This window comes from Lycium ferocissimum, chromosome 6 (genome assembly GCF_029784015.1).
Source record: "Lycium ferocissimum isolate CSIRO_LF1 chromosome 6, AGI_CSIRO_Lferr_CH_V1, whole genome shotgun sequence".
NCBI classification, from domain to species: domain Eukaryota; kingdom Viridiplantae; phylum Streptophyta; class Magnoliopsida; order Solanales; family Solanaceae; genus Lycium; species Lycium ferocissimum.
The window spans coordinates 8,949,345-8,958,484 of record NC_081347.1 but is presented as its reverse complement, the minus strand read 5'-3'; the positions used below and the strand labels follow the sequence as shown (position 1 = coordinate 8,958,484).

The window sequence follows — 9,140 nt, the reverse complement described above, 5'->3', positions numbered from 1 at the left end:
AGAGAGAGACGAGAAAGAAAAAGGGGGGGGGAAGGGAAAGAAAAGAGGGAAAAAGGGATTGGGTAGGGTAGGAAAAAGAAGAGGGGCCGGTCGCAATTTTTTGGGACTAGGTAAAAAAACGGGTCCCCCCGAGCTTAGGAAAGGGCCCCGGGGAAAAAAAGGGCGGTGGAATTAAGATATTTTTTTGGTATTTTTGGGCCAAAAATTTTGGCTAAAAATGGATTCTTCCTCCGCATTTAATTATTTTTGGGGCTTCTAATTTGATAAAAGTACAATATATGATATGTGAAGACAATTAACAATTAATATGTAAAAGATAAGGATTTAGCAAAGTGTTGTCTTGTGATTAATTTGTGGTCAGAATCAAAAATGAAACGATGACAAACATTTAAAATTTGTGATAAAGTAATGCTCATAATGTTGAAAATATGATAGGGATATTAATAGTTGTAGCAATAAAAAATAAAATAGTGAAAATAAAGTATTTAGCTCGTTAGTAAATTTAGACGCCCGAGTGAATAAAATTAAATAAAGGAGGGACAAAATTGGGTGTCAACAACCATTGCTTCATAAGCCGTTGCATTAGGCACATAACCTTGTTGCACGGCGAGGACGCGAAGTAGGATTACCAATAACAAGAGTAATGCGTCTAAACCAAACAAGGTAGGGGTCATGTTCGAAGTGGTTCATGATTGACCGGTGCATTAATAACGTATCGAAGTCGTTGGTGCCAAAATGGCAACCATTGTGCATGCTCCAATTCCCAATTTGTATTTTGGCCTTCCCCAGACGATCGTGGTTAAAATGTGTGGGATCAAATGGAAACGGAGTTAGTGGTATCTCTATGTATCATTCCAAATTGCCTCGCCAACTCGATCGAGGGCAAGTGAACCTCGACAACATCCCAACAAAATATTGTGACTCTAGCACGCCATATATTTCGTCCAACTTCGACAATAATCGGGAAGGCTCTCAATTAATTCATCGAATATGGTTCCCAAATAAACTAAATGAAACAAATAAATCGAATGAGTCCTTACAATTACAATATACATGAAAATTAAAACAAAACTAATACAACATTATGCACGATCCTCCGTCATGGAATCAAAAAAGTGCATCCCTAAAAACTTTCAACACATATTGGGTAGTTTGGTCCAACTAAAATGTGCAAACCATCTAGTAGCGCGTGGACCCCCAGGTAAACCGGCATTCGCGTCCCTTTGTTTTAATATACGGGGCACGATAGTAATTCTCTCTCCGTACACGAACTTTGAAGAAAAAACACTAATTTAACATCATTTAATGCAAGCTATTTGTATTAAACTAAAGCAATCAACATCATTTTTCATTATAGGCAAAAGAAATAAAAAAATCTTATCGTTTAGCTACAAAGAAAATAAAGAGAACTATATGTATACTGCAGGAGGAGCATTCCATGTAAGAAGGTTAGAAAAATCTAATTAGAAGAAAGAGAACTATACGTTTAGGAATTGAACAAGTTTTTTTTTATAAATACGGTTAATACTTTTATTAATATTTTTAGGTATACCTTGTAGTAGTGGTAGGAATCCCGCTATCTCATGTTGCTCGGCTGTGAGGCCTTACAAAGATAGTGATACAAGCACGCTAGCGATACCCCTTACCCAGTAAGATCTCTGGCTGTGTTGACGTCCTCGAGCATAGGTAAGTACATAAGCTTCAAATTACTTCCGGATGTATCCGCCATCATCATACCGGCCAATCATCCAAAACATATAACATCTAGCCACGATTGTTGACCATATCTTGTGTTGCGGTGTCAAGTAATTTTGGATGACGTAGCATGTGTTGATTAAGTACGGATACCTTGAGGCTATTTTTTTTTAAAGTCTCCGGGAAGTGGGCTAAAACCTAATAATCTTTGACAAATGTCTTTCCAATCCTGCTGTGCTCCTCGCCCGACTCAATTTTCCCAATCTTTGGATCACCGTTCACGGGTAAGCCATGCAACACCTCTACGTCTTGCGAGGTGATTGTCGCTTATCCGATCTAAAGTGGAACGTATGAGTTTCGGGAAGCCATCTTTCAACTAATGAAGTAATCAAACTACGATCAATAGTAGGTCGATGAGATCTATAAACACCGTACAATCTAGATAGTCTAATCACTTCCAGACTCGTGTATCAATTGGATGTTCCTTTACGAAGTCCCAAAAATTTCCATCACATCTCCTTGTATTCAAAATCACATTATCCTTTCCATCCCGTATATCCCGTGACCTATGGGTGAGTTGTTCATTCAATACGGACGAGTCGAGTGGACCGGATCCATCGATATGCATTATTTTCCGCCATAAAACAAAAATACCTACACAAGTGAATATTTTCTATGAAACTTCTATGCTTTTTTTGCCTAAAAAATGTGAACATCAACATCTTCTTAAGAAAGTGAAAAAGCGAGAGGAAAAAACTCAGCGCTTCCCAAACGAAAAAACACGAAACAAGAATACTACATTTTTTTTGAAGATAAAGGGGAAATTCGTCATACCATTATCTTCTAATCCGAGAAATTGAAAGTTTGAAACGTAATCCGGAATTATTCCACTATACTAGTGTGTGAAAAAACACATACCTTAATGACGGTATCTGTTCCAAGCTTCTTGATCGATTTTTGCAAGCAAAATCGCACAAAATGCGAGCTTTTGAAAGTTTCACATTTAAAACTTGCGGCAAAAAATCAATAAACGTCACAATCTATATCATCGGAACAAAATCAATTTGTAGAGATAGATAAAATAATATATGGATCGAGTAAATTTTGTTGTTCCCCTGGTGATAGTGATGCTAGGGTTTTATTTTGAAGAGGGGTTTTAGGTTGAAAAGGAAAATTTGTTGAATGAGCTCCTCAGTTGTATATCTATTCACATTTATTAGAAAACATTGAACGACGTCGTTATTTTAAATGAAGAGATAACTAATAGTCGTGGCCTTGGGATACATAATAGGCATAAATCGTTCTTGTCGATGTGACGACTTTATTGCAGATGTCCAATTATTATTGTGTTTTTAAATCGAAATTTTTGAATAAAATAATGCTAATACGTTCTTTCGAGAATACGTTTATGCTGCTAGTTCTGTAAAAAAAATTAAAAACGTATTATTTTGATGAATTGGGTTAAATAATAGCTTATTTTGGTCAAAAAATCGCCTATTATATTAGTAAAAATTGACACGTGTACTACATCTTTGTTTTATCAAACCACGTGTACTTCACCCTTTCAGACACACTATACACTGTAGGATCATCCATCTCTTCACTCCAATTCTCTCTGCTCGGCTGCTCTCTCCAACTTGCTTCTTTCAAGAATTCAAGGTATCATTTTTTTGTTCTTCGGGGCTTCTCTTGATCTATATATTTTGAGTTTTCTCCTATTTCTATCTGGAGAATTCTTTCATAAATTATGTCCTTTGACAGTCTCTAGACTCTATTGTAACTAAAATAAGTCTCGTAAGTTTGTCTTTCTCTTGCATTATTTTTAAAAGTTCATCCATATTTGGTTCGATGTTGGTTTATTTATTCTTCTGCATAATTTATTGCTAAATTTTCTACGGAATTCTATATGATTTTGAATGTAAGTTCGGCAAGAAATACTTTGGTGCGTCTTCTTTTTTTTTCTTCTTCAGATTTTGCTTGTGCAAAATGGTGTTTTAGTATGAATTTTTTGTTCTTTTGGATGGGTAGAACCAAGTTTGCATTTCATGGCATTCTTTGCTTAAAAATATCGTAAATGTGTTTGATTAATTCATGAGAGACATGTACTTCTATGGTAAACTTTTTAGTTGTCATTCATATCCCATCTCTATGTGCTTGTTTCTTAAGTAAGAATGCACCTCTGCATACATGTTCTCTTCTCTATGTTTGAGATCATTTTTATTTTATTAACAAGCCCAGGTCTCATTAGCTTCCATCCCATTTTCTTTGAGTGATTCAAAGTGTCCCTTCCTCTTCTGGTAAGCTTCTCAGTACACTCTTTCAATTTCTCTGGTGTTTCTACAGAGATTGTGGTGATAAAAAATCTTTGTTGTCTTTTTATTTTCAGTACTTTGGTGGGTATGTGATAGATTTTTTTTTTTGGCAGTTTATTGTAGGATTTTTTACTTGCATGTTCCTAATTTGGATGGATTTACTCATGGATGTTTGGAAATTGGTTTGTCCCTTCTTATTCTTCTGGCCTTTTTTTATAAGAACTTTATTTGGTATATCGCTCTCAGAATTCATGCTATATTATTTATTTGTAAAACATTTCCTGTCAATATTATTGTAAAGCTATATCTTCGGCAGACACATGGCACCGAGATTCAACATCGACCGAATAACAACTGACACACTTGATTGAACTTGAAAAGTTCAAATTGTGGACATGAGTCGCGAGCAAGAAAGCCCTGAGAATAAAATCATCTTCCAAAATCTGATTTTGGAAGATGAAGAGGTAATTTCATCGATAGTAGTAGCATCTAATTTGCTTTATATTGAAATATAATTTACCTGCATCTAAGACACCTATTCAACTTTACATGAGAAACAACTTAGGGCAGTTGTGTATGGTGATGATATTTGACATTATGCAGACAAGCTTAAACCCTCAGAGACATATCTGATCTCCACACCGCAAAGTTCGAGTTTCGCCCAATGCGTATGCACCACTACATAAACTTTATTGGGTACTCGACAAAGAAACTATATATAGTTGAACAAGTCAAGCTGACTGATGAGCGTGAGAAACCACTTCCACCATCGACTAAGCTGAGCATCATAACTTTTGACCGCATCGCTCATATGACTCCTAATTTTTCTACAGATATTGGTATACCGCTCCTACCGACTGCTAGCATACTGAAGTATATATGTTTATACATGTACACACTCATTATATTTCCTTATTTCTTACTAGCAGACATACTAGGGTATTTTTTGCTTTCCGTTACTGCCCTCCAAAATATGCAAGTTGCCTTCAAAAACAGGTACCGAGAGATTACTGTTGTTGAAAATCAGTAAGTACAAAATTCCAGATTATATGCCATTATTTTCCTTTTGAAAATATACATATATCCTTATGATAGATTGCATCCTTGAGTAAAAGTAATATGTATGCCTTGAGTAGAAAACTGTCTGCTAACTCTACCAAAACCACAAAGGGGTTAAAAAACCAACATGCATGTACGGATTTTTACCCCTTACCCAGAGCATTAACCTTGAAATATGAAAAAACATTATCCATGCATGTAGCAGCAGAAGCAGGTACTATTTAGAAGATGGCTTCATTTATGTGTTTACTATGCAAGAAATTGTTTACTATGTAGTGTAAGGGGGATGTCTTTGTGTATTTCATTTGTTTGCATAAAGTGATTTATTTGGTGGTAGCTAGAAGGAATGCATTATTTTCTTCAACTTTGGCTATGTGATTTTCCCCCTTTGTTGTCACATATTACCAGTGCTGATATGGAGGAGTGGGATGGAAATATTTTTGTGCCTATATGATTGCAGTATTAACAAAGTCACAATGTATGTGATTTTTTTGGTAATTGTTTAGTCTGATGGTTACTTAGGTACAAAAAGTATCATAACTTTGAATATGAGACATAACCCTAGAGATGAACACAAAGAGTACTCATTCTAATCATCACTCTGTGACTGAAGTCTGAATAAAATTATCTGGTTGAAAGAGAAATTAGGTGATGTGCTTAAAAAGTTGCTCTTGCAATATGGTACAGATAACTGCAACAGATAAGTAAGCAGGTACTAAAATTTTTGAAAACCGAAAGTTATCATTATGAACTATGTGTGTTTTTAACTATCTGCTGTGGTCTGTACCCTGTTTTCTTTATTCTCTCTTTTGGTTAACCGGAAGGTTGACAACGAGACTAAAGCTTAATGACATCAGAAGAGAATCCATGAAGTTTCCATGAAGTTAAAAATGGAACTTTAAAGGGTAAAATCGGATCTGTTGTATAAATTCTTGAAGTACTTTTATGACTGGTCTTTTGCTTGGAAATATAGAAAAGATATCTCTGAAATTGCTGCGATGACAATCGCAGTAAGGCCTCAAAAAGCGGCACTTCAGTATACCTTAATTACAAACCACACCAATTGAGATGTTGGCATACTTTAGTTTCTGCAAAGTAATTTTTATACATCTTCTTTTTTCATATGAAGTTGTTTGTAACTTTGCAATTAACTATATGAGGATCTATATGCTAAAAATTTCCTAACAACGTTTGTAAAATATGTAAAATAGCTGTACCTTTTGCTTTACAAGTCTTTAACATCCATTTTTTCGCACTTTGAATTTCAACTTCCTTAATTGATTGGTGTTTGTTTGCTTTTTGAAGGTACTTCAAAGCACTCTCCTCTGATGTGGTATTTGTAATACTGAAGGTTGGTTATTAAGCTGCGGATGATAGCTTCGGCCCATTGTAGATGTTGAATTTGAATATGCTTGTGTTGTATTCGAAGATACAAACGGTTCTTATATTTTTGGGGTATTATGTCTATTGAAGATGGTTCAACCATAATGTATTTTATGTCTTATGCACATGTTGTATATAAATGTATGCTATTAAGCACATATTGGAGTGATATTATGTTGATTTTATAAAATTATTGACTTTACCGATATAGTAATATGGAGAAAACGAAATTATTTCAAGCATCGATAAAACCAGAAGTGCCCCTATCGATAGAACCGGAAGTACCCCTTCTTTTAAGAGAGGACGGGTTATTCAAATCACTGTAGTGCAATTGCCTCGTCTGAATAGAACAACAATTTAATTATCTTAGCACGGGCCATTACCATCTAGTATGAAAGAAAGGGCAGATATTATATTTTGTCTTTTAGAGTTCATAGTCAAAAGGAGTTTTAGTTCGTCATCATTCCTTTTCTCCTTTCCCCAAGACATAAGCATTCTTAGCAGGCCTCTACTAATTTTTCTAAAATTTCTTTAAATTGATTTTTTATTTAGTACCCCAAAAGGCATAATTTAATTCAACTGTTTAACTCACATCAGAACGCAATGGTGCAGTTCATATATCATTTTCGTTCTAGAAAGGCATTTTTGTTTATTGTAGCCGTATGAAACAAAAAGACCTTTTCTAGCAATTCTTTCTAGTTGTCATTTTCAATTATAGTAATCCAATTTCTTAATCCCAAACTAAAATATTCTTAACCCTTTGCATGTACATTCCATTTAGGCAAAATATTGAAATACAAATTGCCAGTATTATAAATAACAACGTTAACAATTATTGACTATGACTTCTTTTCTTTTTTGGCAAATGGAGAAGGAAAGTCCCTAATTGAGAAGTAACACTACAAAAAAAAAGTTAATAATAATAATAATAATAATAATAATACAACAAAAGAATTAGCAATGTACAATTTTTGTTGCTAAACAAAAATAAAATTCGTCACTAATCATATTTAATAATGAATTAGCAATTAATTATGAAAAATATATATAGTTACGGACTATTTAGCAAAAGACTTAACAACAAATTTAGTAGCTAATTTCTATTTTTAGTAGTATAAATTATTATTATTATTATTATTATTATTATTATTATTATTATTATTATTATTATTATTATTATTATTATTATTATTATTATTACTATAGTATATTGTTATCAATTTAATACTACTATTATTATTGTCAGGGTATCACAGAGTGGACTTATTCCTGTGTTAAGCCACTTAAAATAAGACAAAGAAAAACCTTTTGGAAATCTTTCCCTATCAATTGTCGTCTTCTGTTGATAAATATATACAAAAGAAAGAATGAAAAATACAGCACTCTGTTCAAGCTATGTCTTCTATGCTTCAGTCTTCACTCCATCTGATATCCCTTTTTCCACTATTTAATTTTTTAGGTAAATATCTTTCACTCAAAATGCTGAATTTCATGTTAACGAATTAAATTCAACTTTTATTGATCTCGTTTTGATCTCAAATCTTTCTTGACAATTGAGTAGAGTTCACATCATCAAATACACTCCGGTTAAGGGTTATTTGCCGGAGGTGTCTTATGAATATGTCCATTGTACACAAGTTGTTCTCAACAAGGGTATACAAAAAGACTCTTGTACAGCTCAGAAATGGCTGATATTAAAATGAAAAGCCAATGTGATATTTGGAAAATTCTGCAGAATAATAAGGTTGGTAATGTTTGATTTGGAGAACAACAAAATTATAGGTGAGGAAACTTTTTTTGTTATTGTTAATAACCATCTGGTGTTCGAAATATATTGGCCCAACTGATCTAAATCTGCGTCGTGTAGAGCCATAGTTAAGAAGGAAGTGCTCCCTACCAGTTGAGGAAACTAATTAAGCTGTCTTGTGATGTTACTAGTACGTGGCTTATTGTTAGAGAGTTCCACAGTACAAATATTCTTTTTTTGATACATTGAAAAAGACTAAATAAATATCTTAAAATCTTTCATAAGCTTTGCACGACATAAATCTGCAAGGAGCAGAAACTTCATTTCCTTGACTGTATCTTTTTAGATTATCAAATCATCTCCTGGTTGTGTCCATCGTTCTCTAGAAAGTCGGCGCATTTGTTTGAATCCCTCCATATATGTTTAATGGTGGCCTTGTTAGCATTCAAAAAATATTTATAATCTTCAACAATGGCCTTAAAAGGGGATGTTGTTTTTTCCTTTTGGTAAAGCTTGTTAACAAATAGACATTTTAATTTTCTTCTAATTCAATGTATCCCAATTCTTTTGCTAATTATAACCCTTTTAATGCTCCGATGAAAGGGTTGAAAAGACTTTACTTTTGAGTTTAAATTTTCCAAATTTTAAAAACCCCCAGCTTTAATTTTTTTTTTAAAATTTTGAATGATATTTTGCCCTTGCACATAAATTATGGAGCACAACGAACCAAATATTGAGGTTAAGCATCAAAATACATTTTAATGTCACACCCCAAAATTGTTGTGTGAGGATTGACATCCGTCCAACTTTCCCCTTTAAGGAATATTTCACTAACTATCCGATCATAACACTTATTGAACTAATTGAAAATAACTCCCCAAAATTTATTTGCTGAGTTAACAATCTAATTAAATCCTAATAACAAACTGAAAATTTCAAAAAAC

General features: G+C 33.6%; 1 long non-coding RNA gene across 1 annotated transcript; it reads left to right on the top strand.

Moving 5' to 3' along the window:
* The first annotated feature begins 3,345 nt into the window (after positions 1-3,345).
* Positions 3,346-4,928, top strand: LOC132060620 (uncharacterized). Its single transcript, XR_009415965.1, has 4 exons — positions 3,346-3,992; positions 4,121-4,189; positions 4,324-4,471; positions 4,611-4,928. It is a non-coding gene; the product is annotated as an uncharacterized LOC132060620 (long non-coding RNA).
* The last annotated feature ends 4,212 nt before the right edge of the window (positions 4,929-9,140 follow it).